The sequence below is a fragment of the Pogona vitticeps genome, chromosome 1, assembly GCF_051106095.1.
Source record: "Pogona vitticeps strain Pit_001003342236 chromosome 1, PviZW2.1, whole genome shotgun sequence".
NCBI classification, from domain to species: domain Eukaryota; kingdom Metazoa; phylum Chordata; class Lepidosauria; order Squamata; family Agamidae; genus Pogona; species Pogona vitticeps.
In genome coordinates this window covers 316,780,151-316,803,547 of record NC_135783.1, presented here as the reverse complement: position 1 = coordinate 316,803,547, position 23,397 = coordinate 316,780,151, and the positions used below count along the sequence as shown (strand labels likewise).

Genomic DNA, 23,397 nt, shown 5'->3' with positions numbered 1-23,397 from the left:
ATCAATTCCCTTTTGCCTGAAGGCCAGAGTACCACTTCTCAAAGGACCAAAAAGGATCCCTCAGCCTAGGATACCCCAGCCAACATGGCCAACATCCAAGGTGTCTGAATGATTCTGACAATTACACTCCCAAAGGTTATTTTTCACAAGCTCCATATTCTATCCATGGTTCCAGATTGTTTTACAACCTCTGGAATAGATTCTGAGGGAAAGAGCCAGTGAGACAACCAGTAAAGAAACTATTTTCTGTGTATTCTCGAAGGCTTTCACAGCTGGGATCTGATGGTTGTTGTGGGTTTTTTGGGTTCTTTGGCCGTGTTCTGAACACGGCCAAAGAACCCAAAAAACCCACAACAATCAAACTATTTTCTGCCATGCAACCGAGGAAGAGATCCACAAGAGAAGTAACTGAAAGGTTTTGTTGGGCCAAACCCAAATTCCAAAGCAATTGTCCCACTGTTCTGAATTTTCTTCTTTCACCTCATCACTGTAGCAATTTTCTTAATAAAAAAGCAAAGCAAAACAAAAAACACAATTTCAGAAATGTGTTTGCCTGATGGATTTGTGACACATTTTTTGTGTTTTGGAACCATGCTGTTTCATTATGGCGTTATGGCTGCGGTTGTTACTTATGGTTTCATTGGGTGATTCTTAGCACGCTTTTGTAACTTTTAGGTCTGTGTTGTATTGATTTTAACCTCATACACCAGCAGGGGTGCTTATACAGCAGATGATGTGGCTAATAAATGCCACAAAGTTAATTTTTAACATTGGAATGCATTAAGGAGTTTTGTTTGCTTCTTTGGAAAAATGAGTAATACGAAGTCCATTGAGCGAACAGGCCAGAAATATGAGAACTTCTTGTGTAAAAAGAACTGCTCTTTCCCTGTTTGATTTGGGAGGAGGGCAGTTCTATAGGCACTTACACCTGGGATTAAGTCTCTGGGAACTCAGTAGACCTTTTGGGTACAGCTACATAAGATAGTACCTTAAAAAGCCTAAGAGGAGGGGATATAGCTCAGTGGTAGAAAACATGTTTTGACTACAGACATCCCACCCCACATTCCATCCATGGGGGGGGGGAACACACAGGAAAGTGTCTTGCTTTGACCCAAACCATTGATCCATCTGGCCTTGTGCTAGCAAACCAGACTGGCAACAGCTGTCCAGGATTTTTATCTATCTTACAATACCTGGAAATGTTAGGGATGTACTCTACCACTGGCCCCTCTCTAGAGAAGCAGAAACTCTAGAGAACATCTGCCAGTTGGTGAAGACGGTGTTTATAAGTTATGGGCTTGGCTTAGAAAAAGGCTCAGTATTGTTATTTTCCCTCTTTTTCCCAAACCCCAGCACTGTTGAAATGAAAGAACATTTTATGGGACCTCTCTAGTCTGAAGACCAAATTCTACCTGAATTATTAACGCAGACTCGCATTAGACGATTCTTACTCATTGACATGGTGGTGTAGGTCAATCCATGGTACATGGCTAGTGGTGGTTTGTTGTTTTTTCTATTCTTTCTTGCTTTTGGGGTGTGTATGGGGGGCACTGTTTATAGATCAGAAATAGGAAACATGTGCTTTTTTGGACGACTCCCGGAAGCTGACATCTAGCTTGGCTCTGTTCTAATTTCCCAGCTCTGATTTATACACAGCATCATCACTAAAAGTCAGAAATATCCATATAGGCTTGATTAAGTTGCAAGATAAGAGTGGGAAATTGTTGAATGAATACATTTCAGGTAACTAAAATATGTAACTGATTTTAAAATACTTCCTTTCTGTTTTGCTGGTTAGAATGTCAAATCGGTATTTGGGAGGTGCAGGTTCTGGTTCTCACTGAGCAATAAAATCTTGAGCCAGTTGCTCTCTGTCAGCCTGATCTACCTGATAGGGTTGTTGTGAAAATAAAGAGGGAAACTGCGTACATTGCCTTGAGATCACTGAAATAAAGACAAAATATAAACCTAATAGATAACCAGCATTGATGAAATTGGAGGATGGTTGGATTCCTAAATTCAGTGGTTGAGAGAGGATTTACTTACAGAAATACAAATTAATATGTTGGTTATAATGGTGGTGACAAGGGACTGGTAATACTAACAACTGTCCACTGAGCCCTGTAAATGTTGGAGTTTTTTACAGTCTTGGGTGCTGCCTGGAGAAGGTGTGTCTGGGAGGGATCCTTCTGGGCTGGGATGACTGTCAATCTATCCAACACTAGTTGTTGTGGGTTTTTCGGGCTGTTTGGCCATGTTCTGGAGCTTTTTCCTGAAGATGCCAGCCACAGAGACTGGCAAAACACTAGGAAGAAAAACCTCCAAAACATGGCCAAACAGCCTGAAAAACACCATCGGATCTTGGCCGTGAAAGCCTTCGAGAATACTATCCAATGCTATCATTCATTCATTCATTCATTCATTCATTCATTCATTCATTCAGTTTGTTTGTTTATGCATGCATGCATTCATGCATGTCCTATTAGTGCGATGAAATCAAGCAATACAGCAAAACAACAGGAGATAATAAAATGTAAAGACAAAGACAAATCAAATCAACCACGTTAATGGCAGAGCACAGACAAATAAAAATTCCTGTGAGGTTGCATTCAAAGGCTTCTCCGAAGAGCAATGTCTTCAGCAATCTCTTGAAGGTGGGGTGGGGGGAACATGCAGCTCCATTAGGAGCCAATTCCAAAGGGCTGGGATCACAATGGAGAAGGTTTGGCTTTTAACTGACGTTTTCCCAGCTTCCTTCAGTGCAGCTACCCAGAGAAGCATTGCCTGGCAGGATCTGGTGACATGGGTCGATTACAATTTTGGGGAAAGACGTTCTGACAAGTAACACTAACCAATTGTGTCCCCCCCACCTCTGAATTGAAATACAGCCCTGCTTCTCTGCTCAATGCTTTTTCCTTCTCTATAGTCTCTTGAAATCTGTTGTTGAAAGTTGTCATGTTTGTCAGTTTGCTGCTTGATCTGTTGATTTGTAAGTAATTGAACCTTTTTATTCTTTCCACTATTAATATCTCAGAGTGAGTTATTGAAACTGTAAGTAGTAGTTAATAAGAAAAGGAGTAGACTAATCTGGAGAACTTGAAGCTATACTGCTCTGTGAATCTCTGCACTTCTGTTATGCAGCTAGGGAAATTTCATCAAAAATTCAAAACTCTACAACAGTACGTAATCATGAACAAGCCACACTGTAATATATAGGAGCTACAGAAGCGCAGGGCAAAACCTATTTTATAAAACCAGGAGAGCTTTCTGGTAGATTCCCCCCCACCCTCTGTCCACCTTCTGAGATCACAGCACTGAGCTTAGTTCTCATACTTGAAGACTGCTACCCTGGAAAAATTAAAAACTGAATGGCACAAACAAACGCGACCAGCAAAACACCTGAATGGGAGAAAACGATTTTGTTTTGAATGTATTCCAGTGAGGACAGGAGACTTTTTTTTTTTTTTTTTGGCTACAGTTAAAGAACAGGCCTGTTTTATTTAAATAATGTGTCATTCATGGTGAATTCCTAGTGTGCCTCTCCCTTCTTTATACAAACAGACACCTGGACCACCGGCTTACGCAAATATCCATGAAGAGTGGCAACAACGCCAGGCCCAATCCTGCTGTCAGGCTGTCAAAAGAAACTACCAGGAGACTGTAAAGATCCCAAAGCCAATGCTTGTACATTCTTTAAAGGCTTTAAAATTCTTCAAGAAGCTTTGAAGTACTTTTGAAAACAGAGTCCAGAGTTTTTAAGCCAGTGGCAGGTAGCAGCCCCCAACTGACATTTCACTCAGGAGCCAAAGTTTGGATGAGTCAATTTCCTGGGTTACTACTCCCCATTTCCTGGGGATGGGAATTGCAATCTAAAAAGGTTATGTATTTTTCCAAACACCAGTATCCTATTATCTAAAACAAGGAGCACAATTCTCACTTCTGTTCCCCTTTTGCTGTCACATGTGCCACCTGCCATCTTTCTGTCTCTGCACCCTATTTGGGGGGGGATCTCCCAACTCCCAGATTTTCAGAGGAGATAGAAGCCAATATGGGAAGGGGCGAGTTGGCAAGGATTACTTTCTCCTTCGTTTAGCTGAAGGAAAAGCTCTGAATTTTAAAAAAAGCTTCCCATGGCTTACTGAAGCCTTATGTCTGTGAGAGGCTCTTCCTCAACCTCTTAATTAAGACTTGATTAAGGTATGTAGATTCATACCTTAGATTGTAGATTCATAGAATCATAGAACAGTTGAGTTTGAAGGGGCCTATAAGGCCACTGCGTCCAACCCCCTGCTCAGTGCAGGAATCCAAGTCAAAGCAGATCTGACAGATGGCTGTCCAATTTTCTCTTGAATGCCTCCAGTGTAAGGGTGCTCAACACCTCCCAAGGTCATTGGTTTCATTGTCGTACTGCTCTAACAGTTACGAAGTTTTTCTTGACATTCAGCCCAAATCTGATTTTCTGTAGCGTGATCCCATTGTTACATGTCCTGCACTCTGGGCTGATTTAGAACAAATACTGCCCCTCCTCTGTATGATTTCCTTTCAAGTATTTGAAAAGTGTTATCATATCCCCACCCAGTCTTCTTTTCTCAAAGCTAAACATGCCCAGTTCTTTCAGTCTTTCCTCACAGGGCTTGATTTCCAGTCCCCTGATCATCTCCATTGCCCTCCACTGAACTTGCTCCAGTTTGTTAGCATCTTTCTTAAAGTGTGGTGTCCAGAACTAGGCACAGTACTCTAGATGAGGCCTAACTAGTGCTGAATAGAGGGGTAATCAAATGACACGGGATTTGCTGCAGTTGATTCAAAGTAATTTTGCTGATTACTAGACCATGGGCACACCCTCAGCCATGTTCATTTCCCCTGATAGTCCTCTGAATTTAAATTAATTAATTAATTTACATAAATGGAAGTGCTAGATTACCTTATCACTAGGACTGGTGCTGTATCATCTCCTAATTAAAAAAATATGAACACAGAAACAACCTAGGTGAAACAAAAGATGTTCCCATGTGGTTTTTCTGTACATGTTAAGAACAACTTTGGAATGCTGCCACTTTTTCCAGGACACTGTGTAGCCCTTTCAAAAAACAAATAGTTTGACAGTGAACCATAAAAGAATTGTCAGAGGCAGAACCAGAGGAAGGAAGGAAGGAAGGAAGGAAGGAAGGAAGGAAGGAAGGAAGGAAGGAAGGAAGGAAGGAAGGAAGGAAGGAAGGGAGGGAGGGAGGGAGGGAGGGAGGGAGGAAGGAAGGAAGGAAGGAAGGAAGGAAGGAAGGAAGGAAGGGAGGGAGGGAGGGAGGGAGGGAGGAAGGAAGGAAGGAAGGAAGGAAGGAAGGAAGGAAGGAAGGAAGGAAGGAAGGAAGGAAGGAAGGAAGGAAGGAAGGAAGGAAGGAAGGAAGGAAGGAAGAGGGGACTGTGTACTGAAATGCAAATCGCATGGCATTGAGTATGAACACTAAACTCCTGAATCATTTCACAATGTTGCTTAGCATGTTGCCATTTTGTCCTTTCCCTACAGGAATTTCAGGATGGCTTATGCAGAGATTTCATTTTCCCCTCAGAAGTGTCCTGATAAACACAGTTATCCTAATTTATCACATTAAGCAGGCACAGCTGTGAGGCAATGGCCTCATTTAGATACATTTCAAGCCCCTTTCAATATAGATAACCCACAGGCCTATGCTAATCACTTGGTATGTCATCATCACAGCAAGGAAGTAATGAATTACAAGTAATGTACTTACTTATAATCAGTTACTTTGGGGCAATTAAGTTGTAACTAAGCTTCTTTTAAAAAATAATATAAGAACAGGAATGAAATTATATTATCAATATGGCAAGTCACATTATTTAGCATCTTTGAAAAGCTGGCAAAATTAAAAGGAAAGAAGAGTTTCTTGGCAGAAAACCTGATTCTTCAGAAACGAGGAAGCGGATTTTGATCTACAAAAGCTCATACTCAAGTAGATGTATTAAAGTGCCACGTATTTTCTCTCTCACACCCTTCCGTCTTTAATTTTGCCAATACACTGAGACAATCTGGCTGGCTATTTCTTTGGAAATCACCTCCCAAATATTACTCCTAGTTTTTAGGGCATTTTGACAGAAGTGTTCAATTTTTCTTGAAGAAAGTTCCTCCACAGTCTACACCAGTCATTCAGCCTTTTTTTTTTTTTGCCACAGCCATAAACACAATATGAAAGAAATATATGCTGAATCAGGTTTGTGTGTTGCATAATGAACCATATAAAGTGGTGTGTGAAGAATTGTTTCCAGTCTCTGCCCCATCCTTCAAATGTGCCAGTGACCCCCAGGGGGCCACACAGCCCCCATTCAGAATGGCTGGTCTACACTATAAAACGGCTGTGATTATATTCAGGGCACTGCCACTTGTTAATTCCCAAATGACTGTGGTTTATTGAAGGGCTACTGCAAGAAAAGGACAGAAATTCTGGAGCTGAATTAGATGGGTTTAATAGCCATTTGCAGACAACTAATGCAGTTCACAATTTGATGAGCTGAAATTTGGAGAAATCAGTTGTCAACCATCCGTGTCCTTACAGCAATCTGAACGTTAACCTCTCAGGCTCAAGTTGTCTTAAGAAAAATCATGTGTGTAAGGGTGATCGTGCCGCATTTTTACTTCCTCTGACTGGCTTCCCAATACATGTTTAGTGACATGCTCAGCCACGCCACCAGTCTTGTAACAAACCAGAGTAAGACAAGTGAAAGGTGGCGTACCGACTGGTAGGATCATTTATACAATTCCTCTTCTACTTTGGATTCCTTTAATGGGATTCTTTATAGCCTCTTAAATGTTCAGCTTGTGAAGGGAAAATGTTCTGAAAATGTGTCGCTTAAGAATCAAGGTAAAGGTAAAGGTAAAGATTCCCCTTGACATTTAGTCCAGTCGTGTCTGGCTCTAGGGCGTGGTGCTCATCCCCGTTTCCAAGCCACGGTCACGTGGCCAGCACGACTAGACACAGAACGCCGTTACCTTCCCACCAAGGTGGTACCTATTTAGCTACTCACATTTTTACATGCTCTCAAACTGCTAGGTTGGCAGGAGCTGGGACCAGCAATGGGAGCTCACTCCGTGGTGTGGATTCGATCTTACGACTGCGGTCTTCTGACCTTGCAGCACAGATGCTTCTGTAGTTAAACCCAGTGCCACCATGTCCCCTACACATTTAAGAATTCAATTCAAATCTCACTTTTGAAAATGGTGATGCACCATAGTCTTTTGCCTCAAAGCCAGTCCCACTATTTAGTTCAGTTCCTCTTACTACTTAATGAGTGTGTATAGGACTGCAGCCACACTTTTAGGAACAACCTGAGGGGATGCCTTGTAATTTTGACTATGTGAGTTAACAAATGGGAACCAAATTTCTCACAAGAATTGCATTGACTGAAGAATGAAATGAAGGAGGAATTTTGTTCCCAGGGAACTCTATATATTGGGTCAGTAATTCATCCAACATATTTCAGTTGAAGGAAATGAATACCAAAATACAAAATCAGGAGTTGGGAGAACCCTGTGGTGTTTATGGCTTTGCAAAGTACTTAGAAGTCTTTTCTTAAGTGCTGGTTTTTCAGAAACATTTCTTTTTAGTTCTGTAAATATTACTACCATAATTGGAGCCATTGTTTATGAAAGGAAATTTAATTATTTCAGAAGTGCTTGAAGCTGAATGTAACCTATGTTCATTTAATTTTTTTTTATTCCCCCCCCCCCCCCCTAATATCTAAGAGGCCAAATCCACAGGAGAGACATTCTGGACTGTTTCAATGACTCAGAATTAATGTTTTGCAAGAGCAAAGGGGAACTGGAACCTCAGAAGACCCAGCTCAAACCCCTGTGTCTTTTTTCATAGTTTGTGTACAGTATTTAGCAAAATACATTTTTATAGTTCTGTTGTGGGTGGCATGAGATTTACAGGGAAAAACGCTGGCCTTGGCAGTTTCTCCCCAAGTACATCAGTTTAATCAAAATGGCGCATGGGAGCCCAAACTGGTAAATAGGACTAAAACGGGTTACGTTTTCTACCCAAATTCAAAACTGTAGTGCTGGAGCAGCTTCCAAATATGGTACTGTACCTGCTATCATACACTGCAGCCTTTTTGGACACCATGAATTGATGCCTGTGCTTGTATTGGGCAATCAGGATAGCTCTCAGCAGACCTGCTCACTCCCTACCTAAATATATGCAGTCTACTGCAGTATGAGAAATGGAATGTTGTTGTTGTTACATCATTGTCCAGAGAGCCAGATCAATTTTCAAAGAAAAAAAATGTGACAGAAGTCCCTACACCACATTGTTAAAGTCCGAAACAAAGGCAGCAAAACAATGGTGGAAGGAGGAAATGGAGGCAGAAGAACATGTCGTTATTTCATTGATAAGAATTTTGCCTGGAGTCCTATTCAGGTGCACAAAAGGCCAGATTAAGATATGCTTCACTTCAGTAAATGTTTTTACTAATTTTTGTATTGAAAGATAATCCTGTGCTGTCAATCAGACCCAATTTGGTTCATGGTATTTGAATCTGGCTCACAACCACTAGGTCAGACTACTGGTGTCCAGCTGCCCTTTCATTGTCTGTCTGAGCGCCAACAGCTCTCCAAGGCTTCAAAAAACATCTCTGTCCAACAGAACAAGACACCTCATGCTTTTAACTGAAGATGAGACTGAAACTAAGACCTTCTCCATTGAGATGGCATGTGCGCTACCTCTGACCTCAGCACCTTCCTAAATATGGGCATACCAGTTTTTTTTAATTCTCCAGACAAATCCAATAAGGCATGTTTCATCCATTCATGCCTTTCATAGTGAGAATGAGACTATATGATATGCCAGCATCACAATCAGAGGCAGAAGTTTCTTGAGTGGTAAAAAAGAAGACTTATTTTAACATAAGGTTGTTGCAGACATGGCAAATTTGAAGCAATATATTTTTGAGAGACAGCCTTTTTACACCTAATTGCAAAGCTGGTTTCATGTATAGTATTGGTTTTCAGTTACATGCAAATCCTTCACCTGCCAGCATGTTTCTGAGCTGTATACCATTCCCTCACCTGATGGGTTTTTTTTTTTTTGCACCCGCCCCTAGAAGTAGCCATGACTTGTGGGGAGAAACAAGCCACAGGAACAAAGAAAGAATGGCCAGTATCCTGCTGAAATGTCTATGCATGCGACCGTAACTGCAGAGGTAGTTCTCGGCATTTAGCAGGGTTCCTATTACATGACTGGTCAATGCAAGACACACCACTAAATCTTGCAAACTGCTCACATCATTACAGTTGCATGCATGGACATTTCAGCAGGTGAACGCAGTCTGTGGCAATGTTTATGCTAATTTATCTGTACAGATGGAAATTTAGAAATGATTTTTCTGTCATTTAAATGGCACTGCAAAGCATTCCACTTGCTTAGAGAAGACTCTGTGTACCTGTTGAGTCTGCTTATCAAGTCTTGAGAGTGGAAGGACTGCCTGAATGGATCCCTGATCTTCCTCCTGATGCTTCCTTATTTTTAGATTAGTCTTGGACAAGGTAGCCTTTCCAGTCTTCAAACAGATGGTTCTAGCAGAGGAATGCCCTTTCTAAAATAGCACGTGTGGCCACTCTACCAGGAACACCCTGCTCAGCAAATCCTAAAATTGTGCAACAGACTACCTGTCTGATGCTGTTGTTGCCTAATATGCAGCCCAAAAAGCCAATCTTACACAAGTGGGGAACAAAATTCATGCGGTAGTTATGCTTCTGGGAAATGCCATGTATTTATTGATGTAAATTATGGTCAAATGGCCCTGCAATCTGCACAGACCGGCTGTTCTTGGAGATAGCTTTATTTAAGAAGACTATTTATTGGAGCCCTGACATGTAAGACAAGCTTCGTTTTCTGTGCCGTTACAGGATAGTTGGCACATGGAAGTTGTTAGGAGATTAAAATGACAGCTGCAACGCCCCAGGTTCAAAGCTCATTACCTACATACAACAAACAACTTGAAATTATGGAACATAACCAACAACACTTCTTAAAACTCATTTAAGTAAAAAAAAAAAAGTGCAAAAGAAAATTTAAAATATAACACATTGAATGCATTACGGCCCTGTGGATCTTCTGCAGCCAAGACTTTCCTGTTATTAAAATGCTATCCCTCCATAAGGCATGCCATGCATAATTCGTATAAGCTGAATTCTGGTTCCACAAGCAGAGATATTTTAATGTACTTGCACAGAGTAATTCTTCACTTGTCAAAATGCTTACATTCACCAGTCTCACAAAGCTTTAGCCATTAAACTGTTCTCCCCATGGAAGCACCCAACGTATGAGTGGTGTAGGCAGCATCCCGAAGTCTGAGGGTGAGAAATCCCTGCTTTCTCTGTTAACTGTATATATAACTGGAATGTGTGGTTTTTAAGAAAGGTATCTGTCACTTTGACCCAACTCCGTAAGGCAGTGGAAGACAGGAGGGCCTGGCGTGCTCTGGTCCATGGGGTCACAAAAAGTCGGACACGACTTAATGACTAAACAACAACAACAAATTTGTCAGTATTTCTTTAAGAAATTTGTGAGGATCCCCATGGTCATTTACTGTTGGATAATATCTGGCTTTTCCATGCATATAGAATACAAGATTAATGATTTAGCTACAGTAGAGACATTTTCATGTTCTTGTTACTAAAAAAAGTGCAAAAGAAATGTTACAAAGAAATGTTATGAAATGATTGCTATACTGTTTTCATATTTTGAGTTTATTAAAAGTGCTTAATAATGATTTTACTCTTTTCTCACTCCATTGTTAAGCCACCATACACCATACAATATCTTAGATAAGAGCAGTACTTCAATTCTCTGCTCTTTGGTTGATGCTCAAATCTCAGAACCATCATAAATCTGCTTGCTGGCCTTCAGCAGGCAGGCCATTATCACCCTTCCTCACGCTCACCACCATCAAGGAGAATGATTACACAGAGTGCACATGTGGGATTCATTTCATCTGATCGTTATCCTTGCTAATATTTTATGTTGCCTTTATACCCTGCCTTCAACATACAGGATAGGATTAGGATTGTGAAAATCTGTTCACATTCAATTTTGTTTAGCCATCATGTACTTTCTGTGGATACTGGTTAAGTTCTCCAGAAGTGGACTGAACTGGAACGCTTTCTCCAGTGGTGCTGGACAATTGGTAGAGTGCCCTTCACAGTGAAATGAGTTCATGAAATCGGTGTTAAAAGCTTGGGCAAACCAACAGTTCAAGTCAAACAGGCAAATAAAAATATCAGATGCCCAGAAGATAATAATGATGACACCTGCAGACATGATTCCACAGATGGGATGCCCCTGCAGAAAAAGACCTCTGCATCCAGTGGGTGAACCTCTAAAAACTGGAAGTGAGAAATATTATGGTTTTGAATGGCAGCTCCCAGAATCCTACAATCAGAACAGGCATGGCCAGGCTACGGGATTCTGGGAATTATAGTCCCTTCTCCCGACAGCACCACACACAAAATGGCCTCAGATATTGGTTGGCATATATATTTCACAAATTTGTATTTATGCTGCTACTGAACCATGGTGCTCAGCGCTACCTCCACAGAATGGATTGCATGAATGAACTGAAAGATGCAGTAACTGTCATTGACACCATTCTCCAAGGTGTGGTTGTATTCTAAACAAAAACTATATAGAAAGAAATATGGGAAAGCACTAAATCTTTTTAAATAGGAAAGAGTTCAGCATTAGAGTTTATTCTGTACTCACCTGTTTCTTTAATGACTTCTATTATTTATTTTATAATTCATTAGCAAATGGGTAATTTATTTGAAACCTACAACTCAGCAGAATGTACAGATGTATATCCAACAGACTAAACATTACATTTGCAAAAAAATAAAAGCTGTTAACACTCTATGTCTGCATAATGAAGGAATACGACACCATTGCTGCATACTTGTATTTTTGACAGAATGAAGAAATGACATTAAAACCTGTTTAAACATACTTCTTGGAAATAAAGTCCCATGCGATCTCAACAGATTGTACTTCTGAGCAAGGACTGGGACGCTCGTCATATATCAGTAATATTAGGGAGGTCATGTAATGGGAAGTGGGCGCATGCCAAGTGTAAATACACAGGATGTATTCACATGTTACATCACTTCTTTTTATTGGACGGCAAATATAATTTATACAATCAAGCCAATGTATGCAATCCCAAGAGAAGACTTAACACGTTGCTCAAGTTCAACTTCATCAACATGCACATGATGGAAACCTTATTCATGGATACGGTACTTAGGAACATGCAATTAATGCTGTTGTGTTTCTTGAGGCCACAATCCTCTATGCACTCACCTGAGAGCTAAGCTCTTCCCTTTGAGTAAATTTACACAGGATTGCCCCCTACTTTTTGAAAACTGGGTGTCAAATCTTTGCTGTTTTTTCTGAAAGTATAATAATAATCATGTGATAACAAGTCAGTTCTGATTATGGTGATCCTTTTCAGGGTTTTCAAGATAGATAATACTCAGAAGTGGTTTATCATTCCCTTCTTCAGAGGGTGACCTGATGCTATGTATCTTGCTCAAGGTCAAACAGGCTGGCTCTACTCATAGAGGCACATTGAGAAATCTAACTCCTAACCTCTACCAACACAGCCAGATACCTAAACCACTAAGCATGAGTGTGCTAGAAGGAGGCAGATACGTAATTTGCTCCTGGATCTGCTAAAACTGTTCACTCCTGGTCTAGAAAAGGCACCTCTCAAGACTGTTCAGCCCAGAGACTAAACACTGTATCAATGCTCATAGTACAGTAGCTCAAAACAAAGAGTGTGCAAAGTTTTCCAATTTATACATGGTATACAGATGTGGAAGGTATCTGATCAGATCACCATTTATGAAAAACAATAATCCCACTTCTTTTTGCTTAATATTAGATCTGTTAGCAGAAATAAGATAAACATGTAGGTGGCATACTGGGTGTAATGATTTAGCCAACAGCCCATTGTCCTATGCAGTTATTAGGCCATTGAGGTAGAACTCAAATGTACAAAAGAAAACAGTTTGTGAGGCATTCCCTCACACTTTGTTTCCCACATGGTACACATTTCTTTCCCTCCCTCCCTCCCTCTCTCTCTCTCTCTCTCTCTCTCTCTCTTTCTGGTCATTCTGGTTTCAAACAACAAAACTTGGATACCTACTTTGTGCTCAAATCTGCTGTCACCAAAAACGTAACCAATGCAGAAACTGGTTTGGGAGAGGAGAATGGAGTGACTGTACAGACCACAAGCGATCCTTTCTTTTCTTACCACTTAGAGTCCTCTGAAAAAGTCCACTGTCTTTTCAACTTTTCTTGAGGTGTGGTAAAAATATCTGCACCAATATTGCAAGCACCATGGCAAGCAGGGGTGGTTGGTGGCAGTTCTGGTTGGTGGAGTGGAAGGGGCCAAAATGAATGATGGATGGAACCACGGCAAAAGTGGGTGGGCAAGTACACAGGGAGATAGGCACATTCACACAACCACAAAGGCAGATGGGCAAGCATTCGTGCATAGCAGAACACTTTTACCTCTGGTAAGGAGAAAGGCAGAGGTGGAGTGGCTGAGGTAGCCTGGAGCAGCACCCCATTTGCTTGAATGGATGAGCCACCACACCACAGATAATGGTTACTTGAGCGCCACAAAAAAGAAAAGTTCCCCAACAGCTCAGAACAGGTTTATAGAGAGATTATCTTCTCCTCTACAGGCTGTCTTGGTCGTTCCCATTTGTAAGACTTCCTTTTTCTATTCAGGCATGTCTAACTATTGCAGTCTTTTTCAGAGATCCACCTGCGTACCCCAACAACCCTGGACTAGGGAAAGGATCTTTTCAACAGCTAATTATCAGGCCTAGAGCTACTTTCCCAGTGGATCCTGTCTCCCTTCCTTATTACCATCTTTCCAAAAGCTGATGCACACCTTCCTTCCTAAGAAGGCTTTTAGTATATAATTTTTAAAATTAATTTTTTGTTTGCCTGAGTTTAAAGATATTTTAAACATGTTGATTGTTGCTTTCTGCTGCTATTCTGTGTTTTAAGCTTCACTTAGTATGATCTAAAATGTAAGGATTTCACTTGTTAAACTGAAATTGCTTCAACTATTTTATTTTGTTTTATTTATGTTGCATGCTAATTTGTACCTGGGAGAAAAGGCAGGATATAAACAGTTCAACGATTTCTGTTTCTCACAGCATACAAATACATTTCCAAACGAAAGTCTGTCTTGTCTGTACATGGTGTGCATTTCAAAGGGTATACCCAAGCCAAGTCTGGTTTCTAACCATATCAGAAGTCCTGGATTTGATTATTACTCTTGCACCACATGGATCAACACAGGTTGTAAAAGACACAGAAAACTCACGAAGATTAATCAGTATGATAGGTTTCCTTAGTCAACAAAAGGGTTACTATTACAATGATCCATTTGATACAGGTAGCATTTCTTTGATGTTCCACAATTTTTAGCCAAAGGTTGCAGTTCAAGTCACTAATAGCACATTCCCTTTGCCTTCAGGGGAACTTAGTCCCCAGTAAGGGTGTTTTAAGATTGTGATTTCAGTACATATAACTTCTGTGCTATGTGAATTGCTAAGTAGAGGACTGGCCCTATTATTACACATAGTGAAGCAACTGTCTCAAGCAACAGATGCTGGACGAGAGGAGCCTTCTAGAAGTTCCTCCTGGGCTCTTTAGTGATAGCCCTCTGTTGGAAGATGGAGCTATGTATGCTACACAACAGGACCTTGCCGCTCCCACCAGTCTGCTGTGGGCGAAGGGCACTTTCCTATTTTCAATCCACTCACTTCTGTGTATAAACTGTGAGGGGGCCTCCATCTTGTCCTTTGCTCCAGGCAACAAAAATCCTAGGTCAGGCTCAAACATGGGTACTTTTAGGAAGTTATACTTGCATGTACGGCCAGCACACTCTCAAAACATGATTATTTCATTGGCATTGCTGAGCAGAACCACAAACATCTATGGCAGATTATTTAGGCTTGGCATGAAAGACAAAGAAGGGGAACTCGCTGAGAGGTGTCGCTGGATGTTGTCAGCATGATTGTTCCCTTCACAATATACTGCATAATTATTTGGTTATCATGTTTCAAATAAATCTGCCATTGGAAATGGGAACCATAAATGTGATTGACCCACTGACAATTACCCCCTTTCAAAAATATTGTGGAAACAGTAGGATACAATTGCAGTGCTGCACAATCAAAAGTGAGAAGTGCTCTCTTTGAGAGTGATTCAATGAAAACCAAACCACAGTCTCTATTAGAAACAGCTTAGAAGGGGAAAGAGTGATAGAAGAAAGAGGTAATAAATTTGGAACCCCCCTGGGAAGCCAGGGCTAAATATTTTCAGATATTCTGTGCTGAAAGAAGAACACAGAAGGATTTCAGAGTGGAGACAGTTGTATAATTAAGAGCTTACAAAGTTATGGGTAGAGGGCAAACATCCTTATTAATCTGGGAGTGAAGTAGTAAATGCTTGCAACTTTTAAAATATGCAGCCAATGAAAAAGTTTGTTAAAGGAAACAAAGGCACAAAATAGAAGGGACCCAGACACTATCTTCCTGACGTGGTAAAAGAAGCATGTTTTCTGATGCAACAGCTCTGTATCTAGCCAAGGTTAATATGGGATTTCATCTCGTAATATTTATGTTCTTGCTTCTTTTGGCAACACACTCTACAAGTAAGTTCCTAATGAATGAGGTCTGGGCTATGAGCAGATGGTGCTCAGTATAAAACATGGCTGGTACCATCTACTCACCTCTTGGCCTTTCTTTCTTAGGTTCCTCCAGACGGCGTACCCTGAAGCTCTGTGACTTGTCGGGCATGGCATTGTGTTTTGGGCATGGAAGCAGGTGCTCAGTAAGAAGCAGGTCTCACAACTAGGATTCAAATGGGGTTCAGTGCAGCTCACCTGGGAAGGAATCAGGTGTATGTGGTGGGATCAGCTCATATCCCTTCATCTTCAATGTACAATGACATGGACTGCTCTAACTTATAATTTCTAATTTCAACAGCTGCTATTGCTTCCTTGGTTTTGGTCAAGAAGAAATGACTTACGTTGAGGCATTCAATAGACAGCTTAGGAGCAATAGCCTGGGAAATCTCTAGTTATGGAACACCGGGTAGATGCCCTAATTCACTGTAAATGCCCCTAACCCACTCTGTTAAGGTGGGCAGAGAAAAAATTATTCTGCTCCTCTCTGAAACCTTTGTAGCTCACAGATACGATTCTCAGAGGAGCACCATTTCCTATGTATTCCTACAAGAGTCTTGACATTATCACTGGAGTCCATGCTCCAAGTGCTCTCCCAAGTTGAGGTAAAGTGGGAACCAGAGACTGGAAAAGTTACATATTTGGACCACAACTTCCAAACTTCCGCAGCCAACATGTCCAGAAGCCCTTCTAGCTACGAGGTTCTGAAATTTGTAACCTCCAAAAGATAGCTTCCCCATCTCTGGTAGGAGGCTGCTCACAAGCGAGACTTTATAGGGCTAGCCCCAAAGTTCTCAGGCACATAGTCTATTGCTTTTGAAAGCTGCCACAAGGGGGTGTCACAAGTAATAAAATCCCATTCATCATCAGTCTTGTCTTTGAAGTCCATAAAATAAGAGCAGGGTCCCTTTGGGTGATATAAGCACATGGGGTTGAGTGGCGTCATCTCATCATATTTATATACTACCATCTACAAATACTAGGATCAAACAAGCCCTTACAGATACCTCATTACTAGAAGGAATTCTCTAAGTGCTGACAGCATCTGATTATCAGAGTATACCCAATAGTTTGCAAAAATCAGCTTGCTTTTTTTGTAATTAGTCATCAGGAGGTAAGTGCTCACTTTGTTTGCAAGTATGATTGCTGAAGCGCAAAAATCTGCTGGAAACTCATCTTTGGAACCCTAGCAGATTTAACTCCTAGTGACCTACTATCTGGCATGTATCATCTGATCTGTAGTCATCACCTACTTATTGCCAGTCCAATAGGAATGCTAATGAATTATTTCAGTAAGTATTTAAGATTATTTTGTATGTTAAATCTCTGTTCTTTTATACTATTTTTTAAAAAATATTTGTAGATTGAGTGGGTTTTGGCTGTTTTCTTTACATTTATTTTATTGCTGGAAACAGCCCAGAGTAGTGGCGGGGCCATTAGAAGGTGTGGTATGGAAATATAACAAACAAACTGCAAAGACAGTTCTGTCTAAATTCAGTGAACCATCAGAGATAATTCTACTTGTAGCCTATTAATTTTAAGCCATGCATCAAGCTTTGTATACATGTACATACAGAAATATAACACTCCACTTTAAAGTCCAACTTATTTGTTGTGTCATAGCAGTTAAGATGTTTCAAGCAGGGTATTTGGTATCACTGTTGGAAATCAAACAGTGAGGGATCTCTTCTGCTTCTTTTATGTAATTCTTGTGAAGACCTTTTGCAAAGGCCAAGGTACTGTGGCACCTGTACTCCTATCTCTAGTACCTCTGTTGACTGCTTTTTCCTTGCAGTGCTGACAGGTCTTTCCACTAAAGCTCTACCACTCCCTACCAAAGTAGGCCAGACTGACTCCCTCCCTGACATCTTTCCCTGCAAAGCAAAGATCTTTTTATTCAAAAACTGAGCACATTTCCCCACATGTTTTTAGTAAAAACTAAGGATCTGGGCACTGCCTTTGCCACACCTCCTGCAGTATTGAGGTATGAATTGTTGATTGCTTGCATATATCCAGTTCTCCCTTAGATAAATATCCAATTCTACACCAGCTTTCTACGTCTGTGTTCTTCCTCCCATCCCAACAACCACAAGGGGCATCAGCCATCACTGGCAGAACCCCTGTTAATATGTGGGCTTCTTTATATGCTCAAAAAGGCTACTCCTGGTGCCAGTCTTGGCTCCTGGTATGGCATAGTCAAGGAGATTTACCTACTGCATGTCTGTTTGCCATGACAATGCCAGTCCGCACAGAATCTAAAGCCCTGTGAGGGAAAACTGGAATTCCACCTAACATTATTATTAGATACACACATGATGAAGCCCATACATGTGAACTTATAGAAAAATAAACATGTAATATCAACTGTACTTTCATGGAGGAAAAGGCTGGTGGGAGAAGTAGTCTTACAACAGACAAAGAAGAAGCAAGTCTCCGAGGGTGTGGAGTCTAAGGCAGAACCCTAAGGAGTTAAAAGCAGCCTGTTCCACTATGAATAGGGCATGTCCTCATAGTCAAGGTAGGCTTATCAATGGCCAACAGACACACTAGTTGAAAGATACCCCCATTATCAGAAGCAGTATACCTCTGAATATTGGATAGTGAAAACAAATCAAGGAGTGATGATGGCATCTATTGCATTTGTGTGGGTTTTCTGAAGAGAGCCCTCTCTGCAGCTAAGCAGAGTGAGGAAATGACCTCAGGCAGAAGATGCTGGAAGGCAACAGCTATTCCACTTGCCAATCCCTTCTCTTGGTGATGGATAGGTATGTGCTGCATCATGTCTGATGCCTTCTAAGTCATAGCCTCGTGGCACAGTGGTTAAAACACTGTACTGCAGCTAAAACTGTGCTCATGACCTGGGGTTCAAATCCCAGGTAGCCGGCTCAAGGTTGACTCAGCCTTCCATCCTTCCGAGGTCGGTAAAATGAGTACCCAGCTTGCTGGGGGGGCAATGTGTAGCCTGTATAATTAAAAAATTGTAAACCGCCCGGAGAGTGCTTGTAGCGCTATGGGGCGGTATATAAGTCCAATAAATAAATAAATAAATAAATAGCTAGACAACCTCAGGCCTTGGGGTTGAATTTAGCTGTCCTGAGTCTCAATCCATCCCTATGGGTTTCTCCAGAAAGACACACCTCCTTCCCATAATAATCTTAGAACTGCAGAACTGGAAGGGACCCTGTGAATCATCATGTCCAGGCCCTGTTAGGGATGCACAGTGGGGACTCAAATTCCCATTCTCTAGCTCTACCTAAACTACTGAGCTACCTATAGCAGTTCTATAACATTAATGCTTGGCGGTTTTTGTACAGTTTTTCCTCCCCTAGTTGAAAACATATTAATGCCTCTTTTATGGCTTAGCAAGTGGCAGAAAGAGTTCAAGCTAAAACATACTGGCTAATTCTTTTGCCTTCAGTCCCAGCCCTCCTCTGCAATGTAAACATTGGGAACATCATTCAAGAGAATATTGGACAACCATCTGACAGGTCTGCTTTGACTCAGATTCCTGCAGTGAGTGGGTCAGGGGCTTGGACTCAATGGCCTTATATGCCCTTTCCAACTCAATTATCCTGATTCTATAATCTCTGAAATTGGCCATAGCCTAATGTGCTTCTTGTTGTTTAGTCGTTAAGTCATGTCCGAATCTTCGTGGCCCCATGGACAAGAGCACGCCAGGCCCTCCTGTCTTTCACTGCCTCCCGGAGTTGGGTCAAATTCATGCCGGTAGCTTCGATGACACTGTCCAACCATCTCATCCTCTATTGTCCCCTTCTCCTCTTGCCCTCACACTTTCCCAACATCAGGGTCTTTTCCAGGGAGTTTTCTCTTCTCATGAGATGGCCAAAGTATTGAAACCTCAGCTTCAGGATCTGTCAGTCTAGTGACCACAGAGTTGATTTCCTTCAAAATGGATCTGTTTGTTCTCCTTGCAATCCAGGGGACTCTCAAGAGTCCCTTCCAGCACTACAACTCAAAAACATCAATTCTTCAGCAGTCAGCCTTCTTTATGGTCCAGCTCTCACTTCCATACATTGCTACTGGCAAAACCTTAGGTTTGACTATGTGGACCTTTGTCAGCAAGGTGATGTCTTTGCTTTTTTAAGATGCTGACTATGTTTCTCATTGCTTTCCTCCCTAGAAGCAGGCGTCTTTTAATTTCATGATCATGGAGCCCAAGTAGGTAAAATCTGTCACTGCCTCCATACCTTCCCCTTCTATTGCCAGGAGGTGATGGGACTAGTGGCCATGATCTTAGTTTTTTTGATGCTCAGCTTCAGATCATTTTCTGCACTCTCCTCTTTCACCCTTATTAAGAGATTCTTTAATTCCTTCTCACTTTCTGCCATCAGAGTGATATCATCTGCATATCGGAAGATATTTCTTCCAGCAATCTTAATTCCAGTTTGGGATTCCTCTACTCCAGCATTTCGTATGATGTATTCTATATATAAGTAAGCAGGCACACAATATACAGCCTTGTCATACTCCTTTCCGAATTTTTAACCAATCAGTTGTTCCATATCCAGTTCTAACTATTGCTTCTGTCCCATGTATAGATTCCTCGGGAGATAGATAAGGTGGTCAGGCACCCGCAGTTCTTTAAGGACTTGCCATAGTTTGAATTTCTCCATAATCCAGTGCATGTTAGCAGTTTGGTCTCAAGTTCCTCTGCCCCTTTGAAATTGTGCTTCTGGGAGTTCATTAAATCTACTCTTCACTTCCACTGTCTTGGCAGGCTTTGCTAAAACAATTCATGAGTTGTTGGAGGTCTTCAGCAGAGTGGGCAACAATGGCTGCATCATCTGCGAAGAGGAAGTCCCGCATGCATTTCAGTTGGACTTTGGTCTTTGCTCTCAGTGTAGAGAGATTAAAGAGCTTTCCGTCTGATCTAGTCTGGAGATAGACACCTTCTGTTTCAGTTCCAAAGGCATGCTTCAGCATGACAGCAAAAAAGATCCCAAAAAGGACTGGTGCGAGGACACAGCCCTGTTTCACTCCACTTCGGATGTCAAAGGGATCTGATGTTGAGCCGTCAAAACTACAGTGCCTTTCATTCCCTCATGGAAGGATCTGATGATGTTAAGGAGATGAGATGGACATCCAATCTTGGGAAGTATTTTAAAAAGGCCGTCCCTGCTAACCAAGTCAAATGCTTTTGTGAGGTCTATGAAGGCCACTAAAAGTGGCTGTTGTTGTTCCCTGCACTTCTCCTGCAACTGTTATAGGGAGAATACCATGTCAGTGGTGGATCTATTAGCTCGAAATCCACACTGTGATTCTGGATAGACTCTGTCTGCAAGCACCTGGAGCCTCTTCAGAACAACACGGGCAAGTAGCTTCCCTACAATGCTAAGAAGAAGAGTTATTGCAGTCATCCCTGTCTCCTTTGTTCTTGTACAATGTGACAATGTTTGCATCCTTCACGTCCTGTGGTACTCCATCTTCCCTCCAGCAGAGACAAAAGACTTCATACAGTTTGGTGATGATGATCTATTACCATCTCCGCACAAGAATTGGAGGTTGTTCATGATTTTGTGTACCTTGGCTCAACTATCTCTGACTCCCTCTCTCTAGATATGGAGCTGGATAAACGCATTGGCAAAACAGCTACCATGTTCTCTAGACTCACAAAGAGAGTATGGCTCAATAAGTAGCTGACGACACATACCAAGATCCAGATCTATAGAGCCTGTGTCCTTAGCACACTCCTGTACTGCAGTGAGTCCTGGACCCTTTGTGCATGGCAGGAGAGGAAGCTGAACACCTTCCATATGCGTTGCCTCCGACGGATTTTTGGTATCACCTGGCAGGACAAAGTTCCAAACAGAGTAGTCCTAGAACGAGCTGGAATTTTCAGCATGTATACATTACTGAAACAGCGACGTCTACGTTGGCTTGGGCATGTCGTGAGAATGGCTGATGGTCAGATTCCAAACGATCTCCTGTATGGAGAATTAGTCCAGGGAAATCACCCTAGAGGGAGACCACAGCTGCGATACAAGGATATCTGCAAGCGGGATCTGAAGGCCTTAGGAATAGACCTCAACAGATGGGAAACCCTGACATCTGAGCGTTCAGCCTGGAGGCAGGTGTTGCATCATAGCCTCTCCCAATTTGAAGAGACCCTTGTCCAGCAGGCCGAGGCAAAGAGGAAGTCACAAAAGCAGCAAAACCAGGGAGCTGGACAGGGGACCGATTGGATTTGTCTTCAGTGTGGAAGATATTGTCACTCTTGAATTGGCCTCCTCAGCCACACTAGATGCTGTTCCAAGTCCTCCATACAGAGCATGTTACCATAGTCTTTTGAGACTGAAGGATGCCTAACTAACTTCCACTGTGTATTCATAAGGGATTTGGTTTAGATTCTACCTGACCAGCCCAGTGGTTTTTCCTACTTTCTTCAGTTTAAGCTTGAGTTTTGCTATAAGAAGCTGATGATCAGAGCCACATTCAGCTCCAGGTCTTATTCTTGCTGATTGTATAGAGCTTCTCCATCTTTGACTGCAGAGAATATAATCAATCTGATTACAGTATTGCCCATCTGGTGATTTCCATGTATAGAGTCGCCTCTTGTGTTGTTGGAAAAGAGTGTTTGTAATGACCAGCTTGTTCTCTTGACAAAACTCTATTAGCCTTTGTCCTGCTTCGTTCTGAACTCCAAGGCCAAACTTTCCTGTTGTTCCTTTTATCTCTTGACTCCCTACTTTAGCATTCCAGTTCCCTAGAATGAGAAGAACATCTTTCTTTGGTGTCAGTTCTAGAAGGTGTTGTAAGTCTTCATAGAATTGGTCAATTTCAGCCTCTTCAGCATTGGTGATTGGTGCATAAACTTGGATTACTGTGATGTTGAAAGGTCTGCCTTGGATTTGTATTGAAATCATTCTATCATTTTTGAGATTGTATCCCAGTACAGCTTTTCCCATTCTTTTGTTGACTATGAGGGCTAATCCATTTCTTCTATGGGATTCTTGACCACAGTGTAGATATGATAATTGTCTGAATTGAATTCACCCATTCCGTCCATTTTAGTTCACTGATGCCCAGGATGTCAATTTTTATTCTTGCCATCTCCTGTTTGACCACATTCAGCTTACCAAGTTCATAGATCTCACATTCCAGGTTCTTATGCAGTGTTCTTCTTTGCAGCATCGGACTTTCCTTTCACCTCCAGGCATGTCCGCAGCTGAGTGCTCTTTCGGCTTCGGGCCAACCACTTCATTAGCTCTGGAGCTACTTGTACCTGTCCTCCGCTCTTCCTCAGTAGCATGTTCGACGCCTTCTGACCTGAGGGGCTCAACTTCCAGCATCATATCTTTTAGCATTTTTTTTCCTGTCCATGGAGTTTTCTTGGCAAAGATACTGGAGTGGCTTGCCAGTTCCCACTCCATGTGGATTGTGTTTAGTTAGAACTCTTCACTATGGCCTTGGGAGTCCCTGCATGGCATAGCCCATAGCTTCTGTGAATTCCTCAAGTCCCCTCACCATGACAGGGCAGCAATCCGTGAAGGGGGCCTATTGGGCTAAGGTACCCCAAATATGGCCTAAGATAGGTGATCACATTAGATAGGGTAAAGGATGCTCCCTTATTGCAAATGCTGAAGAAAAAGTCAATTACCA

The 23,397-nt window shown here is 41.7% G+C and overlaps 1 protein-coding gene across 1 annotated transcript in view; it reads right to left on the bottom strand.

Annotated features, from left to right (window-relative positions):
* The window catches only part of PAX9 (paired box 9), a 50,466-nt gene that overhangs the window by 9,820 nt on the left and 17,249 nt on the right, over positions 1-23,397 (bottom strand). The gene's annotated exons all lie outside the window — the stretch shown is intronic.